Source organism: Notamacropus eugenii, chromosome 1, assembly GCF_028372415.1.
Source record: "Notamacropus eugenii isolate mMacEug1 chromosome 1, mMacEug1.pri_v2, whole genome shotgun sequence".
Lineage (NCBI taxonomy): Eukaryota > Metazoa > Chordata > Mammalia > Diprotodontia > Macropodidae > Notamacropus > Notamacropus eugenii.
In genome coordinates this window covers 313,566,270-313,589,705 of record NC_092872.1, presented here as the reverse complement: position 1 = coordinate 313,589,705, position 23,436 = coordinate 313,566,270, and the positions used below count along the sequence as shown (strand labels likewise).

General features: G+C 36.0%; 1 protein-coding gene and 1 pseudogene across 9 annotated transcripts in view; both read left to right on the top strand.

Moving 5' to 3' along the window:
- Positions 1–23,436, top strand: part of GPHN (gephyrin) — a 749,523-nt gene that overhangs the window by 247,554 nt on the left and 478,533 nt on the right. The gene's annotated exons all lie outside the window — the stretch shown is intronic.
- Positions 490–23,436, top strand: LOC140529365 (solute carrier family 49 member 4 pseudogene; annotated as a pseudogene).

Below are 23,436 nucleotides of genomic sequence, written 5' to 3'. Positions count from 1 at the left end.
AAGGGAATTTTTTTTTAACCTTTCAGGACCTAGGTGAAAAAGTTCTAACATGACTAGGTTATTTCAACTAAGATGAGAAATAGAGCCAAGCCAATGGCTGGTCACTGGGCTTTATCTTGATTTATAGTACCACCCAAGGTACCCGTTTACAAAGTACAAATAAAAGGGAATCAGAAACTCTGGATGAATTTGCCAAGAAATAAAAACCTAAACAGAAAAGCCAAACTCAATACATGAGCATATGACAACAATACATGCAAGTTAAGAAATCAGCACAAAGCAGAGTTCTATCACTGTTCCATTCCTGGAAACTATGACCATCTTACCCAAGATTGCATTAGCTTTTTTAGCTGCCAGATCATACTGTTGATTCATATTGGGCTGTTTGTTTGTTTCTTTTTTAAATAGTAAATACCTTGAGAAATTTGGGGGGTGGATTCCTAAGATACCTGAGTAAAGGGAAGGTATGATTGGGGAAAAAAAAGACTCATGGATGTCATTGATGCCACAAAAGTGTATCAGTAAGTATTCCTACCTTTTAATCTGTACAGATTTTTGAGAACATAATTTGCACATATTTTTAAAATGTTCATAATGAAAAAATGAAAACAAAGCAGTGAGGCTTTCACAGGCACTTTTCTATTCTATTAGCCAACTATATTTTTATAATTACAAAGTCAGCCAAATCAGAAAATACAAGGTCCTGTTATGCTTAATATTTGTTGACTATAAAAAAAGAATTTGATGTTCTAGAGCACGATGTCTCCTTAAAGGTATTCCTCCAAATAGAGTTCTCCTAATACATACAAGGCATACAACATGCCTTCAAAAATTTACCAAGAGAAATAAACTAGAGAGACTATGAAGATCCAAGGTTTTTGTTTTCCTTTGTAACCTTCACCTGCTTTGCCAATTTGTTAGAATCTCTATGTAACATGGTTTCTACTGCCATCCCCACCTCCCACCCAATGGGTTAGGCTACTTCTTTCCCTAGTTTTTTCCCTAGGATGAAACCAGTCAAGATGGCAGAGTAAGAGGATGTAGTTTAACCCCACAACTACTACACAAAGATCTAGAAAACACAGCAGGCAGAAAAAATAATAGTCATTTTTCCAGTCCATGTTGGCGTAGGGAACTAAATATTAAACAGGATTTAGTTAAGAACAGCCTTACAGAGCCTTCCAACATGGGATTAATAAAAGGAACTATGCTTCAACAGGAATATGTACCAGTTGGAAACTCTTTCACGTGCATGTCAGAACTGGGTCACAAATCCAGGGAGGAATGAGGAAAAGACCTGTGCATAGTAGTGAAAGTCCAGAGCAGAGTGGTCATGTGTTCCAGGCTGTTTACTGAGCAAGAAGCAAGTACATAAGTAAATAACAGCTATATGGCTGTTACTCTGGGAGCAGAACAGCTTTTAGATTCAGCCTCTATCATATTCTAAAGCCTATAAGCAAAATAACCTGAGCAGGACCCCAGACCAAAGGGAAGATGGTACTTTGGTCACTATGATTTATGTACTTTCCAGCTAGCTGACAGTGGCTGAATCCAGTATTAGTCTGGTGGAGTTCTGGCCAGTGGCAAAGTCACAGTTGTGTTGCTCAGACCTCAAATGATTATTTGCAGAGAGCTCAGACGAAGACAATGCACTGAAAACTTATAAATTTTCAGCCTACACTGCGCTTACAGTCTTTAAATAACACATTTTTTAATACCCTAACAGAGCAGCATCAGGCCCCACTGGACACAAAATAAAAAAGTCCAAAGTCAGTAAATAAGACTGAACGAATGAGCAAACAGACAAGTAATCCTTACCATAAGGCACTTTATGGTGCCTGGGATCCTCAAGATATGAACCTGGTCACTCCAGAACAGCTCTAAGCAATGCCTCAAAGGAAAACAGCTTGGACACAGGTTCAACTCAGATTCCTTGAAGAAATGATGTAATGTTTGGGTTTTTTAAGTTTTAAATGATATTGTAAATGAAATGAGATTACTGGAAGAAAGAACTGAAATAAAAATGAAAATGTTAAAGAAAAGAATTAGAAAGAAAAGTGGCTACACAGGAGTATGAACAGAATGCTTTAACTGGGCTCCTCTGCATACCAGTAAGTGAAGAAGAGAGGGAAGAAGGGAGGAAGTGACCACCTTCTGCCTCCTGCTCTTAGCTTCCCTTGTGGAAGAGTGACCCTACTGAAGTGAGAATAGGGCAACATGTCAGCCATCCCAGGAGCTGCCATTGGCTCCAGTTGGAATACTGAGGAAGAGTTATGGCCCCTGCTATGGCCTACTGGGCAGGTGCTGCTTCTCCTTCATGTGGTTCCTGGACAAGATAAGTCTCCAGGTAGCCATGCTGCAGACATTCTTCCTGATGGTTTTGGAAATGAATCTAAGATGCATACGTCTATCATCAGACTTAGTGATTAAAAAAAGACTTATCTGTGGAGAACAGATGCTCAGTAGTTTAATGGTTCCAAATATAATGAATGCTGCTCCGTTCTTCTCTACTATATGGCTTTCAGCAAATAAATAAGCTACTGCTTCAGAGAATACCTCCTTGCTCAGTTACTCAGGTGGAGCTTTTGCATTTCCAAATGGACCATTTGTTATACCAGCTCCTAATAGTACATCACTTCTACTTGCCTCAGAAAGTAACATCATTCATATTAAGGATCATATAGAGATGGTATTATATACAGAATTTGGAATTGTGTGCCTGAGATTGTTTGTAGCAGCTGCCTATTTCCCAATATAGCCTCCATTTTCCCCTAGCATGGCTGTAGCAAGCCAGGGCCTAAGCTACAGACTGAATTTCTATAGGCTCTTAAGCAGTTTCAGGTTTCTGAGGATAGCTTTAGCCTATGCCATACTCTCGTGTGTATCTGTTAGCTGGTCTGGAGTTCTGGATTTATTTTTAACATCAATTCATTCATGTCAGCCAAGTAGATGGCAGGATTAGGTTTTGGTCAATAGTTGGAAGATACATTGTTGGAATAGCTATTGCAAGTTTTGCAGATTTTGTCAGGTGCATGCTGAAGATAATCCTTCTGTTACTGTTTTCTACAGCTAAACTGTCATCCATTTACTTTACTCTGACCTACTTGAACAGTGTTACTCACCTGCCTTTAGTGAATTATATGCCTGTTGTATTCTACTGAGAGTAATCTTAAATAGCAACCTAGGTATCTTCTTTGAATGCTTTTGTGGAAACTGCCTTTTCGGTTCCAGAACTAACTACTTAGGGAGTTGTTACCCTTTTTATATAATATTTTTATGGGAATACTTTCCCTTCCCCCTCCCCCCATTTTATCATGCAGAGTTCTTTAGATTCAACTGGTGCCTTCTTGAGTCATGTTTGCCCCTCATTTTGTGCATCAGGGAATCCTGTGATAGACTTTACCTTGATGTTGTTTTAGTTTGATAGCACAGATTAAAAGGGATTTATAGAGACTTGCCCACACAACAGCATGTCAGACATTTGCTTGGAATTGCACAAGTAAATAGAAAGGGAAGAGAAAAAATTAAACGTGCAGAGGTTTTATTAGGGTATGGACTTTTACTTTTTTATGTTTATTTAATTGCTACTGGGTAACAATAATGAAGAACTTGAGTGGCAATATATGATTTTAAAATAAACCTATTTGACATCCAGATGTCTAATTCTTTGGTTGGAGATCTGATATATTCCAGAAAAAGGACTCCCCCAAATAGAGTCCATTTTGTAACATCACTAAACTACTGAGAGATTCAATGAATTCATGAGGAGGAACCAAAGGTAATATTGGTTCAGTTACATATATTATCAAAGGATTTCTTCTGTGAGTCACTGATCAGATTAAGGAAAAAAATGCCAATAACTTTTTTAGAAGTTAAAAACATGTACCAGATTTTCAATATAAGTTGCCAACAAATTTGTATGTTATAGTTACAAACTAATTAATGCACAATTTTTTTCTAATAAAACCATTTCTTACTTTTAAAAGGATGAAAGTGAATTGACAGATTGGTAGAAGAGTTACAAAACCTTCCCCTGCTTAAAACACAGACACTCTGAAAATTAGAATGGATCAAGTATAAGCTAATGACCATGTGAGACAATAAGGAATATTAAAACAAATTCAAAAGGCTAAGAAATAGAAGCAAATGTCAGTTTTCTCGTATTAAAAAAAAAATTGACCTGAAAAATAGATCCTGGAGAGATAATTTAAAAATCATTGCGCTGTTGGAAAGCCATGCCCACAATTTGAAACAAAGCAAAATAAAAGAGCCTAAAAATAAGTATGCAAGAATGACGTAGTGGGAAATACACATTTAATAATCATAGTTGTGTATATTAATGGGATGAACTCACCAAGACAGGATAGAAGAATGGATGAGAAAGCAGAATTAAATAATATGCTGTTTACAACAAGCACACTTGAAACATAAAGTTTCAATCAGAGTTAAAATAAGTGACTTGAACAAACTATGATGCTTTGGATGAAGTGAAAAAGGTAAAGGTAACAATCATGATTTCAGACATGGCAACAACAGAAGTAGATAATTTAAAAAATTAATCAAGGAAACTACATTTTGCTGCCAGGTTCCATAGACATTGAATGGCATAAAGAAAGGAAACATTAAATAAGCTAGCAAGAAATAGGTAGTAAGAAGTTGGAAGGACAATGATAGAGAAAGAAAATAAATGTGGTTTTCAAAATTGTTTATTAATAAAATGTGTACAACTCTGAAAAAATGGTAGAGGAAAAATTGGGAAGAGAAATGAGTGATATAAGAAAATTATGAAAAGAAAATTAACAGCTTGTTAAAAGGAGTAAAAAAATACTGAAGAAAATAATACCTTAAAGAACAAAATTGACCTAATGGTAAAAGAAAACAAAAATTCATTGAAAAAAACTTCTTAAAAAGCAGAATTGGCCAAATAGAAAAAGAGGGACAAAATTTCACTGAAGAAAAAAAAAACTGGGCATTGCCTTTCTATTTTTGAATGATCTGTTTAGATCTCATTTATTTCTCTTAATTATTAATTGATCAATTAGTTATTATTTCTGTTAGTCTTTTAAATATTTAAGTCAAATACTTATGAAAAAATATGTCTTACAAAGAGGTAATCCAAAAGCATGAAGTATAACTATCAATATTTCAACGTATCCACTAAAACTCAGAATAAAAGATCTTTCTCTTTTAATGTATCAGAGATATGAAAATTTAGAGTTGTTTTTGTTGTAGGGAATATGATGAGATATGTTTTGTTTTTACGTCTACATTTTCTGAAAAATCTCATGTTGACGACCTGTTAAAATATCTGATAACTTTCAATGTGGTTGAGCAGAGTTTTCCTTAAACCTAGGGGATATTCTTATATGTTTGATTTAACATATGATTTCCATCATTAAGTTACTGGTCAAATGAAGCAGAGTCACCCTTCCTTTGTGTTATAAATACGCACTTGCAGCACAGATTACTTTTTTCTTTTCAGGACATGTTGTGGTCTCAGGCTGATTCAAGCTGGTCACCTGGTAGTTTTGGTCTGACTCTGAAAGGAAAGAGACATTAGTAGTTTGTTCAGCAGTTAACACAAGTGCATTTACTTAGCCATAACATGGAAAGGATATTCAAAAGATTTACAGGGTAGGGTTGAATGTTTCCAGGGTTTGGGTAGATCACTGAGGCCCCAAAAGCTCTCTCAACAATGATGGAAATTGAGCCTTAGCTCCTACGTCAAAATCTTAACTCTTAAGAACTAGTCTGCTTTATATTGAAGTAGGAAAAGGCAGAAGCTGGAAGGCATCCATCCTTTCATAGGACAGTTTAAGACTTCTGATTATGCAAATGACTTGAAGTGGTATTTAATTTAAAATGTATGAGCACTTCAAACATTGAAGGAGCTTTGTAATGTGTTTTCAGCCCACATTCCTCTTTCACCTATATTTTCTAATTTTCTAATCTGAAAATGTAGTACCAGAAATCTTTAAATATCTTTTATCTGAAAAAATACTTTAAAATGAAGCTAAATTACTGAAAAAATTTCCTAAGAATCTATAATTTCATTTCGTAGCACATTTTTTTGTGAGTGGTAGCTTATGCTTTTGACTTGAGCAGTTTAATAATTTTATTTTTAGCTAATATTTGAGATTACAAAAAATTGATAACTGTCTTTTCCTTCAGGGTTGTCAGATCAGTCAATAAGTGTTCCAATGAAGTCAAAGACCATCGAGATACAGAGTAATAAACTTTTAATAAATATTTATTTATTGAATGCAATGTCAATATCAGAGATAGGAAATGAACAAAGGGAGCTCCAGACTTTTCACCTAATCACATGTTGATAGTATTTTATGATATTCTGTATATTCTAAATAACCATTTGATACTTAATATCATAATTTCTAAGTAATATTGGTATATATTCATGCATATTTTGCATGTGAAGTAGGAATATCACAGTCTGACTTGAATATTTTGATGACAAGTAGATTTTAGATGGCAAGGAAAACCTTGGCATCAGTTAGACAGCAAGTTCTTTCTGAAAAGAGATTAATGTTAATTAAAGTGGCATCTGAGAAACTTCTGCATATGGTAGCAGCCAAGCCAAGTACACAGTTATTTTTAGAGTATTCTGTTCCAAACATGATTTAGAAAGATGAATCAATAGTCTGGCTTCTTAAGACACTCACTAAACAGATTGGTTCACATCTTTAGAGGCAGTGAATGCTTTGAAAGCAAATCACTGCCCAAGCCAAGGACATCTAAGAATTTTTTTTTAGAAGATTCTATTCATGGGGCAGAGCCAAGATGATGAAGTGGAAAGATGGACCTGCTCTAGCTCTCCCCCCTGCCTATAGCCCATAAAATACCTATAAACAAATTGTTGAACAGCAGAAGCCACAGAACGACACAGTGAAAGAAATTTTCAGTCAAAGACAGTTTAGAAGGTGTGGAACGCAACCCAGCCTGGGTCACGCAGTAAGGACAGGACTGGAGCAGACTTCAGGGAGTGGAATCATTGGTAGCAGCTGTAGTTCCCAGATTTCTCAACCCACAATACAAAAGACAGCTTCAAGAGTCACTGAGAAAGCTCTTTCACCTGGGTGAGAGGGGTCTGACCCCAGCTCTGGCCCCAGGGTGGCAGCATGCTGCTCTTGGAGTCCTCAGCCTAAAGACCCTAGGGGAATTGAGCAGCCGATCTGGGTCTCAGTCCTGAGTGGCAGTCCTGGGATGAGGAGGAGCACTGGCATGGTGGAACTGGTAGAGGCTCTGGAGAGGGAAACCTGTTCAGAGATCCTGGGCAGAAAAGAGGACTTGTGGTTGCTCCCAGACCAGAACACAGGCCAGGAGAGGAGGAACCTCTTCTTCCTTGGTTGTGCCACCTTGGAAAAACTGAGAACTTCCAGGTCCCTAGGGTATATCCTCCACTTGAAAAAGGACTCAAAAGTCAAGTAACTGGTTGGGAAAATGCCCCCCCAAAAGTGGGACAAATAAGACTCTAGAAGGTTACTTTCTTGGTGAAAAGATATATTTTCTTCTATCCTTTTGGATGAGGAAGAACAAAGCATACCATCAATGTAAGATATAAAAGTCAAGGTCTCTACATACGTAACTTCCAAAAAAAAATATGCAATTGTCTCAGGCCATGGAAGAGCTCAAAAAGGATTTTGAAAATCAAGTAAGAGAGGTGGAGGAAAAATTGGGAATAGAAATGAGAGGGATGCAAGAAAATCATGAAAAGCAAGTCAACAGCTTGCTAAAGGACACCCAAAAAAATGATGAAGAAAATAACACCTTTAAAAATAGACTAACTCAAATGACAAAAGAGGTTCAAAAACTCAATGAGGATAAGAATACTTTAAAAAGCAGAATTGGCCAAATGGAAAAGAGGTTCAAAAGCTCACTGAAGAAAATAGTTTTTTAAAAATTAGAATGGAGTAGATGGAAAGTAATGACTTTATGAGAAACCAAGAAATTATAAAACAAAACCAAAAGAACAAAAAAAAATAGAAGACAATGTGAAATATCTCATTGGAAAAACAACTGACCTGGAAAATATATCCAGGAGAGATAATTTAAAAATTCTAGGTCTACCTGAAAACCATGATAAAAAAAAAAAAAAAAAGCCTAGACATCATCTTCCAAGAAATTATCACGGAAAACTGCCCTCATATTCTAGAACCAGGGGGTAAAATAGAAATGGAAAGAATTTACCAATCACCTGTTAAAAGAGATACCAAAAGGAAAACTCCTAGGAATATTGTAGCCAAATTCCACAGTTCCCAGGTCATGGAGAAAATATTCCAAGCAACCAGAGAGAAACAATTCAAGTATTGTGGAAATACAATCAGCATAACAAAGGATTTAGCAGCTTCTACACTAAGGGATCAAAGGACTTGGAATATGATGTTCCCGAGGTTAAAGGAGATAGGATTAAAACCAAGTATCATCTACCCAACAAAACTGAGTATAATACTTCAGGGGAAAAATGGAATTTCAGTGAAATAGAGAACTTCTAAACATTCTTGTTGAGAAGATCAGAGCTGAATAGAAAAATTTGACTTTCAAGTACAAGAATCAAGAGAAACATGAAAAGGTAAACAGGAAAGAGAAGCCTTAACGAACTCATTAAAGTTGAACTGTTCACATTCCTACATGGAAAGATGTTATTTGTAACTCATGAGACCCTTTTCAGTATTAGGGTAGTTAGAGGGAATAAATACATACATATGTATGTGTGTGTATGTATATATTATATATGTGTAGGTATGTACATGTATGTATGTGTGTATATTATATATCTAGGTATGTATATGTACATGTATGTGTGTATATATGTATATATTCACACACATAGACAGAGAGGGCACAGGGTGAGCTGAATATGAAGGGAAAAAAATTAAAATTTACTGTGGAATGGAATGTACCTAGGCGTAAGAGAAAGGGAGAGGTAGAATGTAGCAAATCATCTCATATGCAAGAGAGAAGAAAGAGCTTCTACAGTGGAGAGGAAGAGGAGGAAGATGAAAGGAAATAATTGAGCCTTACTCTCATGGGATTTGGCTTAAGGAGGGAATAACATACACTCTATTGGATACAGGCATCTATTTTGCCCTGCAGGAAGGCAAGGGGAAAGAGGATAGGAGAGGGAAGATAATAGAAGGGACAGCAAATTAGGGAAAGGGATAATCATAAGCAAACACTATTGTAGGAGGACAGGTTAAGGGAGAGAATAAAATAAATGAAGGGCAGGATAGGACAGAGGGAAATGTGGTTAGTCTTTTACAACATAAATATAACGGAAGTGCTTTGCATTGTTACACATGCATGACCTATATTGAATTGCTTGTTTTCTTAATGAGGGTGTGGCTAGGGAGGAAGGGAGAGAATATGGCACTCAAGAATGTTAAAGAATGAATGTTAAAAATTGTTTTTGCATGCAACTGGAAATTAAACTATACAGGCAGTGCAGTATAGAAATCTATTTTGCCCTACAGGAAAATAGAGGGGAAGGGGGATAGAAAAAGGGTGGGTAATAGAAGGGAGAACAGACTGGAGGAAGAGGTGGATGGGGTATGGTGTAGGGAGAGATGGGGAGAAAATTTTGAATTCAAATTCTTGTGGTAGTGAATGTTAAGAACTGAAAAATTAATGCATTGTATATATTTTTTAAAAGATTCCATTCACACTACTTATTCTGAACCAAAAAATGTGTCAGAGATTTTGAAAATAGCATTTGCCTCACCTTTGCAAAGAATTCACTATATATGATTGCATAATTTACTTTCATTATTGGTAGGCCCAGGATTAGTTAAAAAAAACGTTATCTTACTGATTGTATATAACAAAGAATTTTGTATTATCTTAAGATAAGTAGACATCTTGCATGACAGCTTTTAAAACTCATTTTTTTCACCAAATCAAATACTTTTTCACAATAAAAAATATAGTTGTATATTATATTCCATGCAACTTTCAATTATGTGATAGTGATTGGTCAGCTCTAAGTAATTATTTCAGAAAGCCTGCATGTCTCCTTCTCTTAGCTGTATAAATGATGCTCCCAGTAGGAGTGTAAATTTATAAAGATTTTGTCAAGATGAGGAAATAGTCATGTGGGTTAGTAATTAAGGATTGCTTTTTGTGGTACTAATTTTCCTAATTATTCATTATCTTTGCAGTTTAAGGTATGAGAAAATGTCACTCAGTGCTTTCAGAATCATGTGACTTCCTTCAGCATGGATTTTCTTTGTGTATACTCAGTTTTTGGTTCAGCTATTCTTTTCATCTTAAACTTCTTCAGCAACATTTTTTTGCATTTCATTTAGCAACATTTTCTTCAGAAGGCATGAAGAGAACTGATTTGAGATGGTTCCATTCTCTATAGATATGGAAAGACCATGGAATAGATAACCCAGAGACATAGGTGATGTTCCTAATGAATAGGTCTCATCCATGCCACTATCTTCCCCAAAAGTTTCTGAAGGAAGCAGGAGAGGAAAAGATCCAGGAAAGAAAGAGTGTGACCTTGGCAAGGAAAAATTAATTTCATTTCTGATGAAGAGGTAACCCATAAAAGAAAGAAAGGTTACTGAGTGATGGCAACTGAGGGAGAGTCTGGAAGTTGCAATAGAGAACAAAGAATATGTTTACTCTTCATCTATCAAGTTTAAGTGGCAGTGTTAGAGTGGAGACAAGAAAATGGTATGGTAGAATGGTAGAGAATGTCTACGGATACAGTGACTTCCAGGAAGAATTAGGTTTCCATGTATATATTACCTGAACAGATATAGGATGAAGAAATGTTTGCTAATGTTAGGGTAAGAGTTTCTAGAGAGCATGATGAAAAGTGCAGGTAGAGAAAGGTGGGGATTTGGAATCACAAATCCTGCCAAAGCTCTTACTAGATTAGATGCATGACGTTGAACAAGTTAGTTAAGCTTTTAAGGCCACATTTCCTTCATATGTAAAATGTCATGGATAGATAACCTTGAAGGTCCTTGCAGTTCTAAATCTGTGCATATGTGTAGGGACAAGAGATAGGACTGAGGTGGTTGGAGATGTGAGTGGTATTTAGAAGCAAAAATATGATAGTTTCTTTTTAAGCCATGATTCTGAATCATGATTAGGTGAAAGAGATAGGAGTTTGCTAAAACACTTGTCTAAGGCTCCCAACCTCCACAGTCCTATAATGGTATAGGACAGCACCACTCTGGTCACTCTCAAACACTAAGAACAAAGGACTTGAACTAGAATGATCAGGCAGGTATCTGGGTTGAAGGAAAAAATTGCTATTAGGTAACCAAGGAACACAGCAGCTCACCTACACTGTCAGTGGAACATGTGCTTAGCTTCTGCTACAACTTAGTCTCTGAGGCTCTGAGGTTGCTTAGTTTCATTATGAAATCTAATTTAGTGCGTAGGAGCTTGATGGCATTGGAAGACTGGGGCACTGGTGTTTTTCTCAAGAGGGTTTAGTAAAGCAGGGTGGACTAGGTATTACCTTAACACTTGGAAGTAGATTTTGGAAGATATCTCTACATCTTGGATTGGTCCTTCAACTAGAGCCCTACCCTCAGAGACCTAGTAATGGGAAAGGAATGAGGTGATAAGTCAAGTTGGAATCAATAGAGGCCCTCTCCAACCTAGGTACTTGGTATAACAGAAACTGTTGTAGTGACATAAGACAGGCTTAATATTCCATGGCAAAGAGAGTTCCAACCTAGTCCATGAATGGGTCTTGGAAATGTACTGACTAGACTAGTAATGGCAGTTTTGGTATTCAGTTCTATAAAGAATGTAAGCTACCTTCCCAACTATAATATAAGCTCCTTGAGGGCAGAGTATGTTTCATTTTTATCTTTGCAATCCCAGCATCTAGCATAGTGTCTAGATTAGAGAAGGCACATCATAAATAAAATATTATCTGTAAAGTGCTATCACAGATACCACTTTATAGCTATTAATCTTATTCAGTCCTTACAACAACCTATGACATAGGTGCTATTGTTATCCTCATTTTAAAAATGAAGAAATTGAGGCAGACAGAGGTTAAATTACTAAGAGATTACTCAGCTAGTAAGTACCTGGGTGCAGATTTGAACTCAGGTCTTCAGAGTCCCATTGTACCATAACTCTACCCACTAAACAATATAGCTGTCTAAATGCTTATGATTTATTCCAAGCAAGTGCCTATGGTCTGCTACTATTAAATATGTTCCATTTAACAATCTGCTCCCATATAGCAATGACTTTTGGCTCACTTTTGCTTTATGGCAAAAAAAAACAAAACAAAAAACCCTCAGACCCAGCTTCATATGCTTTGGGACATTTATTAAAATTAAGAAATCCAGTTCCAGGCATGCCCAATACACAAACCTGGAAGAAGAGAATAATTTCAAAATACCTACAAACAAAGCTTCAAAGAAAAATGCAGATTGACCAAAATATCAAGTAGAATTTCTGAAACAAAATAAAGATTTTTTTTTTTGTCCTTTGTTTTAGAAAGTTTAAAATTATATGAAGGAAATGAGAGCTATAAAGGAAAAAGTTAGAAAATATATGAGGCCTTTGAGGGAAAGATATTGAAGAAGAATTAACAGCTTAATACAAGGGATACAGACCTTACTGACATAGTAGATTTCTCAAAAATTTTAATGACTCAAGCAAGTTAATGATTCCATAAACCACGAGAAACAGTCAAACAAAATTAAAAGACTGAATAAGTAGGAGAAAATATAAGATCTTGTGTGAAAAAGTAACCAGCCTGGAAAAATAGTCAAGGAGAGAAAATTTAAGAATAGTTGGATGTCCTGAAAAATGTGACCAAAAAAAATTTTAAAAGCCTGGATATCTTATTTCAAGAACTCATGAAAGGAAAGTTCCCATAATTATTAGAGAACAAAGTTAAAATAGAAATACTGGTCTCCTCCTTAAAAGCAAAACCAAAAAAATTCAAAATTGAAACCCCATAGAAATGTCATAACCAAAATCTAAAATTTCTAGGTCAAAGAAAGAGTCTAGAAAATGAGGAACTATAATCAGGATCACACAAAATTTAGCAGCCGCTACATTAGTGAAGTGGAGGGCTTGGAATATGATATTGCAAAAGGCAAAAGATAAAGGCATTCAACAAAAAAAAAATTCATCTAGCAAAACTGAATGTAATCTTACAAGAGGAAAGGAACTTTTAATAAAATTAAGGACTTTGAATCATTCATGATGGGGTAAAAAAATGTTTGAATAGGAACTTTGAAAAATATACCACAATAAAGACAAATTTTGAAAGTTAAGTAGAATTGAGTAATCATTATGTAGTATACAAGGATGAAGTGTTTTTGTTTTTACAGGGGGAATTGATAAAAAGTGCCCTCTCAGATGTTCATTGTTGTTGGGGTCATAGAAAAAGGGTCTCTCTTATGATTTAATTATCTTAAAAGGAGGACAGGGGTGTAAACTAGGAAAAAAAGGGGGAAGAATAACATAGAAGCTTATGATCCCACATACTTGGGATATTCAAGTAGTAAAGACCATAAAAATGAGGAAGAACTGGGACCAGCTGATGTTTCAACACAAATTCAGATACATGGTTGGTTGGTTGTTATTCTTCGTTTTTGAAGAGGACCAAAATGACATAACCATGATAAAGTGAAGTTTCAGTGTGTCCGACTTTGGCTGGTCAGACCAATATGAGCTCAGAATGCTCTAACCACAGGTTGGGCACAGATAGTCTGTATGAATTTTGGGGGTGGATACTCCAAATTTGCACTCCTGCATTTACTGTGTGTTGTCTCAGGTTTGCTTTGCTCATAGAGCACATCAGCCTTTCTGAGGTGGGCACACCATGCTGGGCAGTCCTGTGCCAGTATCTCCCACGTTACACAGTCAAATCCCAAGTTCTTGAGAGAGACCTTGAGAGTGTCCTTGTATAGTTTCTTCTGGCCACCATGTGAGTTCTCCATAAAATAGTCTTTTTGGCAAGTGTACATTTTACATTGGAACAACGTGGTCAGTTCATCAGAGTTGCGCTCTCTGAAGCATAGTTTGAATGTTTGACAGTTCAGCTGGAGTAAGGACTTCAGTGTCTTATACCTTATCCAGCTAGGTGATCCTCTGAATCTTCCTAAGATGTTCAGATGGAAGCGATTCAGTTTCCTGGCATGGTGCTAGTAGACTGTCCATGTTTCGCAGGCATTCAACAATGAGATCAACACAGCGGCTTTGTAGACCTTCAGTTTGGTAGTCAGTCTAATACCTCTTCTCTCCCAAACTTTTCTTTGGAGCTTCCCAAACACTGAGCTAGCTCTGGCAATGCGTGCATCAACCTCATTGTCAATATGTATATTCCTGGAAAGTACACTACCAAGATAAGTGAACATATCTACAGCATTCAGAATGTCTCCATTTGTTTTAATTGATGGTTCCACGTATGGACTGTGTGGTGGCGGCTGATGGAGCACCTGTTTTCTTGGTGTTAATTATTAGGCCAAAATTAGCACAGGCAGCAGAGAATTGATCACTACTTTGTTGCATCTCAACTTCAGAGGCTGCATTGAGTGCACAATCATCTGCAAACAGAAAATCATGCACCAGCACTCCCTCCATTTTCGTCTTGGCTTATAGCCTTTTCAAATTGTAGAACTTACCATCAGTATGGTTGTACCTTGATGCCATGTTCATCCTTATTGAAAGCATTTGACAGCTGGCTGAAAACATCCTGCTAAACAGCATGGGAGCAAGCACATAGCCCTGTTTCACTGCATTAGTGACTGGGAAGGCACAAGAGTATTGTCCACTATCCAAAACCTGGGCAAACATGCCATCATGAAATTGACATACAATACTGATGAACTTCTCCAGGCATCAAAATTTTGACATAATTTTCCATAAGCCTTCATGACTAACAGTGTCAAAGGTCTTGGTCAGATCTACAGACGTTGTGTACAGACCTCTGTTTTGCTCCTGGCATTTCTCCTGGAGGTGTTGGGCAGCAAACACCATATCAACTGTTCCTGGGCCCTTTCTGAAGCCACACTGGCTCTCAGCTATATGACCATCTTCCAGGTGAAGGATCAGCCTCTTAAGGAGGACTCTAGAAAGAATTTTGCCAGCAATGACTAAGAGAGAGACCCCCACTGTGATTTTCGCAGGACAGTCTATTCCCTTTACCTTTATAGAGATGGACAGTGGAGGCATCCTTGAACTCCTGGGGGATAACTTCCTCTTGCCATATAACCTGGAAAATTTCAGTCAGCTTTTGTATGAGCAATGCTCAGCTAAGGAGGGATTGACTTCAACAAGGGTGGTAAAGAAATGCATTCAACTAAACCAGGAAACAGGGAATAAAAAGGTGGCAGGACTTTTAAGAGCAGGGGTTTGGGAGTGGTGGTGGAATTTTCTGACCTGAAGGTAGATTGTCAACAGAAGTTTAGAAGTCAAGGATGGTTAAGTACCTGTGATTGGCTTCTGGGAGGGGGAAAGATGTTACGTGAAAACATGAAGTTGTTTGCATCAAGCTTAAAGCATTGATAGTTATAAACACTATAAAAATAGGAACTGTTTCTATTTTACCCACAAATCCTGAGGATCTTGCTCTCCCAATTTAATTTTTTTATTTTTTTTCCCTTTATTAAAAGGGGCCATCCCATGAGTAACTACTTAAAGAGGCTTCTTCATTGTATCTCACTCAAAGTGAGAATCTTATAAGACCTTAGCCTAAAATGGCCAGGGCCCCACATTGCATCCTGGCCATCTCCAGTCATCCTGATGAATATCAGGCCACTGGACCCCGGTTGCTCTGGAGGAGAAAGTGAAGTTGGTGACCTTGCACAACCCTCCCTCACTCAAAGTCAAGTGCAAATTAAGTCATCATTTTGATGTCATGGGCCTCTTCAAGAAAGAAGGACAAACACAGCAACAACATAAAGTAGCTCCTCTCTTACCATCCTTTCTTTCATAAAGAGTAACAGGGAGGAAGGAGAAGAAAGGATATACAAGGACAAGAGAGAGGGAAATAAGTAATGATGATCATAACTGTGAACATTAATGGAATGAATTCAACCATAAAACAAGAGGATAATCAAAGAATGGATTAAGAAATATAATCTAGGGGCAGCTAGGTAATGCAGTGAACAGAGCACCAACCCTGGAGTCAGGAGCACTTGAGTTCAAATCCAGCCTCAAACACTTGTTACTTACTAGCTGTGTGACCTTGGACAAGTCACTTAATCCCTATTGCCTTTCCTTCCCCGTCCAAAAAAAAGAAACCAGAATCTGCTCTCCACTTCTAGTTTTTATTCCAACCTGTTAGTTCCACACTGGCTGCTTTGCCCTTCTAGGGATGACTGCCCTGAAGATAACTCATGAGTTGATGAGTCCCTCCCTCAAACCCTCATATTATGAGAAGGCCTGGGAATCCAGAAAAGGAGAAGTATTAAATATATCCTTTAAAAACAATAATACAATAAAAATTATATACAGTAAAGAATCATTGAAGTTCTCTTTGGTGTTGGTAGCAGGAGGAAGATAGAAGCCAAGGGAAACATTCATTTGGTAAGTGTTGGAGTAAGACACATGCTTTCGGCTGTCATTGCAATTCTAAGGCTTATCTTCAAATGTCAACATCTGACAAATGTGATGTTCTATTAATCACAGGAGAAAGTATAATTGGAGTGTTAAGACAAAGAGATGGAATACCACAGTACTGGGTATATGAGGCACCTAAACATTGTCTATTACCAGTTCAGGAATGGATTTCATTAAGGAACAGAGTCTAAACCAAAGAAAGTAGGCATACCAGCATTTGGTTCGTCTTGAGGACTCATCTCTTTCTTAAAAATAATATTCTAAATCAAAAAAGAAAACAAAATATTCATTGAAAAAAGGATTAAAAATTAGAGATTATATAACTTAACCCTAAAGAATTATTAGATCAGATAACAAGTTGCAAAAACTACATAATTCATTAAAGATAATTGTCAGAATGCAACAGCATATTAAAATTTATGGTATACAACCAGAGCATTACTTAGGAGAAAATTCATATCTAAACACTTTCATCATCAACAACAAAAAAGAATAGAAGTAGGTATACAATTAAAAAAAAAAATTCTGGAAAACCAACAGATTTTATAGAAAAAAATGCCTCAACTGAATACCAAAACAACAATTTCAATACAAGGAAAATAGCAATAATTTAAAAAAACTATTATATTGATAAAACCAGAAACTGATTTTGAAAAAATAATAAGTAAACCATTGCATAATTTAATTAATAAAAAAGAAAGAAAAACCAAATTGTCAGTAGCAAAAAGGATAATTTTACAACAAATGAAGAAATTATTAGAAACTATTTCACCTGTGACAGTAAAACTCAAAATTTAAATGGATGAGTATTTATAAAAATATAAAATGCTTGATTTAACAGATCAAATAGTGTAGAATTTAAATAATTCATTGTCAGAGAAAGAAACTGAACAAAGTGCTCTTGAAGGGGGGAAAAACTTGCACCAGATGTATTCATAAGAAAATTCTATCAAACATTCAAAGAAGAATTGCAACATTACATAATCTGTTTACAAAAATATGAAAAAAAAAGAATCCTATTAAAGTTCTTGTATAATACAAGTATGGTCTTCATTCCTAAATCAGGGCAGTATTGAAAAACAAGAGAATAACATCCCAAATGAATAGAGATACTAAAAACCTAAATAAAATATTAGAAAGTCCATTGAAGTCACAAAATTATACAATATAACTTCATAATTATATACCAAGAATGCTATGTTGGTTCAATATTAGAAAAACTATAAACATAATATTTCATTTTATGTATTATGATAATATATTAATAATGTGAAGAATAAAAGTCACATAATTTTATCAGTAGATTCAGGAAAAAAAGCTTTAGACAAAATATAATACCCACTTCATTTTAAGAAAATACAAACATACACACCAAGTCACCCGGCTCTGGTTCTTGCTTCAACAGTATTTGGACAGAACAGATCCGGGGTCCCCTTCTAGCCCCCCTCGCTTTTGAGACTTCTGGTCCTTGCATCCCGCCAGCCTCTGGGACCAGCCGCCTCCTCCCTTCGAGGTCAGTGCCATGAGCTCTAGCTCCCAGATCCACCAAAACTTCTCCCAGGCCAAGGCCGCTGTCAACCGCCTGGCCAACTTGTATCTACGGGCCCCCTGCTCCTACCTGTCTCTGGGTTTCTGTCTCAACAGGGACTTTGTTGCCTTGCCTAGGGTGTCGCATTTTTTCCGTGAGCTGGCGAAGGATAAATGTGAGGGCACTGAGCGCCTTATAATACAATTTAAGATCTGGTATGCTATTGCATTTCTTTTCATTAATTCTCTTGATATTCTGGACCTTTTGTTCTTCTAGATGAATTTTGTCATTTTTTTCCAGCTGTATAAAATAATTTTTGGTAATTTGATTTGCATGTCACTGAATAAATTTAGTTAGAGTTGTCACATTAGCTCTGCCTACCCACGAGCAACTGATGTTTTTCAGATCTGACTTTATTTGTGTGGAAAGTGTTTTGTAATTCTGTTCATATAGTTCCTGCATATGGTCAATTTTGTGGATAGTATTCCTAATATTGAACCAGCCCTGCATTTCTGGTATAAATCCTGCTTGGTCACAGTGTATTATCCTCATGATAAGTTGTTGTCATCTCTTTACTAATATTTTATTTAAAAGTTTTGCATTTATATTCATTAGGGAAATTGGTCTGTAATTTTCTTTCTCTGTTTTGGTTCTTCCTCATTTACGTATCAGCATCATATTTGTATCATAAATAGAATTTGGTAAGAACTCCATCTGTTTTCCCAAATACTTTACATAGTGTTAGAATTAATTGTGCTTTAAATGTTTGATAGAATTCACTTGTAAATCCATCTGACTCTTGAGATTTTTTCCTAGGGAGTTCATTTGATGGATTGTTCAATTTCTCTTTCTGAAATGGGGTTCTTTAAATATTTTATTTCCTCCTGCATTAATCTGGGCAATTTATATTTTTGTAAATATTCATCCATTTCACTGAGATTGTCAAATTCATTATATACACTTGGGCATAATAGCTCCTATTGTTTTAATTTCCTCTTCATTGGTGGTGAGTTCACCCTTTTCATTTTTGTTACTCGTAACTTGGTTTTCTTCTTTTTTTAAATTAAATTAAACAAAAGTTTATCTGTTTTATGGGTTTTTTCCATAAAACCAGCTCTTAGTTTTGTTTATTATTTCAATAGTTTTCTTAATTTCAATTTTACTAATCTCTCCTTTGGTTTTCAGAATTTCTAATTTGGTATTTAGTTCAGAATTTTTAATTTGTTCTTTTTCTAGCTTTTTCAACTGCATGCCCAATTCCTTGATCTCCTCTTTCCCTGTTTTATTCATGCAAGCATTTAGAAATAATAAAACTTCCCCTGAGAACCATTTTGGTTGAATCCCTTGAGTTTGGGCATGTTATCTTATTATTGGTATTCTCTTTAATGAAGTTATTGATTGTTTCTGTGATTCATTGTTTGACCCACTCACTCTAATCTAGGATTAGATTTTTAGTTTCTAATTAATTTTTAGTCTATCTTCCAATGGCACTTTACTGAATGTAATTTTATTGCATTGTGATTTGGAAATGATGCATTTAATACTTCTATCTTTCTTCATTTTATTATGAGGTTTTCATGCCCTAACATGTGGTCAATTTTTTGTATAGGTGCCATGTAGTGCCAAGAAAAAGGTATATTCCTTTCTGTCCCCATTCACTTTTGTCAGAAGTCTACCATATCTAACTTTTCTAAAATTCTATTCACCTCCTTAACTTCTTTCTTGTTTATTTTGTGATTAGATTTATCTAGTTCTGAAAGGGCAAGGTTGCAGTCCCCCCTAGTGTAGTTTTGTTGTCTAATTCTTCCTGTAACTCCTTTGACTTCTCTAAGAAATTGGATGCATATATGTTTACTAATGCTTTTACTTCATTGTCTATGGTACCTTTTCGCAGGATGTAGTTTTCTTCCTTATCACTTTTAATTAGATCTGTTTGTGCTTTTGCTTTGTCTGAGATCAGGATTGCTACCCCTGCTTTTTTTAATTTAAGTTAAAGCATAATATATTCTTCTCCAGCCTTTTACCTTTACTCTGTGTGTATCTCACTGTTTCAAATCTATTTCTTGTAAACAACATATTGTAGGATTGTGGTTTTTTTATTCACTCTACTCTCTGCTTCCATTTTGTTGGAGAGTTCATTCCGTTTACATTCACAGTTATGATTACTATCTGTGTCTATCTCTCCATCTCATTTTCCCTGTTTATGCTTTTCTCTCTCCTTTCTCCTTTTCCCTCCTCACTAGAGTTTTCCTTTTGACCACCACCCTCAGTCTGCCCTACCTTCTATCAGTCCCTTCTTTTAATTTCCCTTTTCCTCCTAACCCTTCTTCCCCCCTTTCCTTTTCTTTCCCCTTTCCCTTCTTCCTATAAATTAAGTTAGATTTTTATATCTAACTGATTGTTATTCCCTCTTTGAGCCAAATCTGAGGAGAGTAAGATTCGAACAACTCATCTCCCTCCCTTTTTTCCCTCTCTTCTGCAATATGTCTTTCTGCCTTTTTATGTGATGTAATTTACCCTTGTCTGCCTCCTCATTTCCTCCTCTTCCAATGCAATCCCTTTTCACCATTTAATTATATTTTTTTATGATCATATCAAAATTAACTTATACCTACACCCTCTGTCTATTCATACCCCTTCTAAATGTAGCAATAAAGATATAGTTCTGAAGGTTTATATAAGTATTATCTTCCCATGTAGGAATTTAAACAGTTTCACCTTATTGAATAACATTTTCTTTTCTTTCCTGTTTACCTTTATATACCTCTCTTGGTTCGTATTTGAACATCAAATTTTCTGTTGACTTCTGGTCTTTTCATCAAGAAGGTTTAGAAGTCCTCTATTTCGTTGAATGTCCTATGAAAGTTTATGCTCAGTTTTGCTGGGTAGTTGATCCTCAGTTATAATCAAGCTCCTTTGCCTTAGGCAATATCATATTCCAAACCCTCTAATCTTTTAACACAGAAGTCACAAGGCCTTGCATAATGCTGACTCTGCTGCCATGATATTTAAAGTGTTACTTTCTGACTGCTTGCAATATTGTCTCTTTGACCAGATACTTATGGAACTTGGCTACAATATTTCTTGGCATTTTCAATTATTGATCTCTCTCAGTACGTGATCATTGGATATCTTTCTATGACTAATTTACCCTATGGTTCTAGGACCTCAGGGCAGTTTTCCTTGATGATTTCTTGAAAGATGCTATCTTGGCTCTTTTTTTTGGTCATGGCTTTCAGGTAGACCAATAATTTTTAAATTATCTCTCCTGGATCTATTTTCTAGGTCACTTATTTTACCAATCAGGTGTATTATATTTTCTTCTCTTGTTTCACTCTTTTCAATTGATTCTTGATGTCTCATAAAGGCATTAGCTTCTATTTGCCCAATTCTAATTTTTAACATTGTTTTCTTCTATTAGCTTTTGTATCTCCTTTTTCATATGGCTAATTCTGCTTTTTAAGGAATTCTTCTATTCACTGAGTTTTTGTGCCTCCTTTTACATTTGACCAATTCTCCTTTTTAAGGATGTGTTTTCTTCACTATATTTTTTTTCCATTTGGCCAATTTTGTTTTTTAAGAACTTATTTTCTACAGTCAATTTTTGTCTTTCTTTTGCCAGGCTGTTCACTCTCATGCATTCTTCCCATTTCTTTTCCCAGTTTTTTTTTCTGACTCTCTTGTTAGGTTTTTAACATCCTTCTTGAGCCCTTCCAAAAAAGGCTTTTTGGGTTAACTCAATTGGAAAAAGAGGTCCAAAAAGCCAATGAGGAGAAGGAGGCTTTAAAAAGCAGAATTAGCCGTATGGAGGAGAAGGTTCAAAAGCTCACTGAACAAAATAATTTACTGAAAGAGAGAATTGAGTTCAGGGAAATGAATGACTATGAGATAAAACAAGCAGTTAGAAAACAAAACCAAAAGTTTGAAAAAGTAGAAGATAATGTGAAACATCTGATTGGAAATACAACTGACCTGAAAAATAGATCCAGGAGAGAAAATTTAAAAATTATGGGACTGCCTGAAAGCCATGATCAAAAAAAGAGCCTAGACATTATCTTTCATGAAATTATAAAGGAAAACTGCCCTGATATTCTAGAACCAGAGGGCAAAATAAATATTGAAAGAATCAACTGATCACCTCCTGAAAGAGACCTGAAAAGAGAAACTCCTAGGAATATTGTGGCCAAATTTCAGAGTTCCAAGGTCAAGGAGAAAATACTGCAAGCAGCTATAAAGAAACAATTTGAGTATTGTGGAAATACCATCAGGATAACACAGGATCTGGCAGCTTCAACATTAAGGGATCAAAGGACTTGGAATAGGATATTCCAGAAGTCAAAGGAACTGAGATTAAAACCAAGAATCACCTACCCAGCAAAACTGAGTATAATACTTCAGGGGAAAAATGGTCATTCAATTATATAAAGGACTTTCAAGCATTCATGTTGAAAAGACTAGAACTGTATAGAAAATTTGACTTTCAAACACAAGAATCAACAGAAGCTTGAAAAGGTAAACAGGAAAGAGAAATCATAAAAGACTTTCTAAAGCTGAACTGTTTACATTCCTACATGGAAAGATAATATTTGTAACTCTTGAGACTTTTCTCAATATTTGGGTAGGTGGAGGGATTGTACGTACACACACACATACACACACACACACACACACACACACAGAGTATAGGTTGAGTTGAATCAGAGGAGGTGATATCCACAAAAATTAAAATTAAGGGGTGAGGGAGGAAAATAACTGGGAGGAGAAAGGGAGAAATGGAATGGGGCAGGCTATAATTCATAAAAGAGATAAGAAAAATCTTGTTCAATGGAGAAAAGGGAGAAGGGGAGAGAGAAAAGTGAAGCTTACTCTCTTCACATATGGCTTAAGAAGGGAATAACATACTCATATGAAAATCAGTCTTACACTACAGGAAAGCAGGGGAGGAGGTGACAAGTGGGGCAAGGGGGAAGGATAGAAGGGAGTGCAAATGGGAGAAGGGAGTAACTAGAAATAAATACTCTTGGGAAGGGACAAGGTCAAGTGAGGGAATAAAAAAATAAGAGGGGATAGAGTAGGATAGTGGGCAATATAGTTAGTATTACACAACATTATTATTATGGAAGTCTTTTGCAAAACATATATAGCCTGTGTTGAATTGTTTGCTTTCTTAGTAGGGATGTGTAGGGAAGGAGGGAGGGAAAGAAGGTGGAATTCAAAGTCTTAGAAATGAATGTTGAGAATTATTATTGCACATAACCAGAAAATAAGAAACACAGGGAATGGGGTATAGAAATTTATCTTGCCCTACAAGAAAAGAGAGAAGATAGCAATAA